This window comes from Delphinus delphis, chromosome 4 (genome assembly GCF_949987515.2).
Source record: "Delphinus delphis chromosome 4, mDelDel1.2, whole genome shotgun sequence".
Classification (NCBI taxonomy): Eukaryota; Metazoa; Chordata; class Mammalia; order Artiodactyla; family Delphinidae; genus Delphinus; species Delphinus delphis.
The window spans coordinates 66,126,056-66,127,804 of NC_082686.1; the positions used below are offsets into that span (position 1 = coordinate 66,126,056).

A 1,749-nucleotide genomic window follows, 5' to 3' on the forward strand; every position below is an offset into this window, starting at 1 on the left:
TATAAGCTGGGTCATGTTTTTAAATCTGGTCTGCCAATCTCTGTCTTCTAATTGGTGTATTTAGACCATTTGTGTTTAGTAATTATTAATATGTTAGGGGCCTTAATCTTCCATTTATTTTAATTTTTTGTTAATGAAAATAAGTTTTTTATGTCAAATAATAAATACACACGAAGATGAAAGCAGTTTTAGTCTTTTTTTCCAGATGTTTTGATCAGCTTACAGTAAAGACAGTACTGAAATCTACAGTCTTGGTACAAAAATTGCTGTTGGGTTGATTGCTCTTTTTTCTGTATTTATAAATTGTGACTTTTTAAACTGACTTCAAAGCATTGATAGCCATGCAAGTGCTTAAGCAAAAAAGAAGTTCTATTATGTAGAATCTATACTGTACAGCTGTCAATAAAATAAAAATTTTAAAAAATAAAGTGAGCTGTCAGTATTCATTAAAAACAAAATCCATAGAGTGGTATCGGCTTATGAAAAGGAACAAGGAAGAATTTGGGCTACATAAATGAATTCAACAGAGAAGATTAAAGTGACATACTGGCATCTTGGAGGCAAGCTACAGTTTGCCAGAAGAGTAGATAACAACTTTTATGTGCATCTTTTTAATCGATACTTTAAAAAAACCCGACTAGTTCCTAACTACTTAAAATGCAAATTCTAATTAACTGCAAAATCTCTTCTATGGGTTCAGAGCCTAATGAACCATGAGAGGGAAAAGGGGAGAAAAATTCAAACTGTTATTATTTTGAAAACATGTTTCTTTTGGACAGAAGAGACAAGTGTAACCTCCCATCTTGTAAAAAAAAAAAAAAAAAAAAAAAAAAGGAAAACCTTTCAAAACTAACGAGGTGACTAGGGTCTGGCATTGTGTTCTGGTTCAACCAAGCACGCCCTAACCAGTCCTCTAGGGTGGATGATGCCTCAGTGTAGGTGGGTCTGATCACTTTCCCCAACCCTTTATGATGGTCAGCCACTCTGCATATTTGCTCTGAGGTACTTGGCTGTTCCCAGTTCCTTGGGTGTAGCCTAGGGGTGGTGGCCTGTAGTCACTCAGCAGCTGATAGTACTGTAAGGATATTACCATGAAGGTAAAAGGTGAGTGGACGTTTCCAACCTTGTTGAGTGAGACCATGGGCCTGTGCAGTCAAGTTTAGTTTGGAAAACATGCCTCCCCTCCCCGATCAGTGATGGATGGCACTTGGCTGCAGCCAGGCGCAGGCCTGTGAGTGTGGTAGTGGTGAAGCTGGGCCTACTGGCAGGTAGTAGTGGTGGCTTAGCAAGCCCAGCATTTTGTGTGCTGGTTTGTACACCTGGGCGCCCACTGAGCTCCTGAACACTTTTTATTATTTCCATTTTATTTTTGTTTTCTCTCTGTTTTTGTTTCTCTGGTTTGTTTGTTTCTTGCCTTCCTGTAGGTTACTTAAACATTTCTTAGAATTCCATTTTGATTTATCTGTGGTGTTTTTGAGTGTATCTCTTTGCATAGCTTTTTAAATAGGTGCTCTAAGTATTGTATCTACCTAACTTACTGGTCTTTTGGTGTCATCGTTTTACCAGTTTGAGTAATGTTAGAGAAGTGTTACCTCCCTCTGTGTACTTTACCCTCCCCCATTTATAATATAATTGTCTTAAATATCTTACATTTAGAACCAAATCAGACAGTGTTATAATTTTTTTGCTTTGATTGTCAAAGATAATTTTGAAAACTCAAGAGGAGAAGAAAATTCCATTGTATTTACC

At 37.0% G+C, this 1,749-nt stretch overlaps 1 pseudogene; it reads right to left on the bottom strand.

The window, feature by feature from the left end:
• Positions 1-720: 720 nt before the first annotated feature.
• Positions 721-1,172, bottom strand: LOC132424095 (cyclin-dependent kinase 2-associated protein 1 pseudogene; annotated as a pseudogene).
• Between the last annotated feature and the right edge of the window lie 577 nt (positions 1,173-1,749).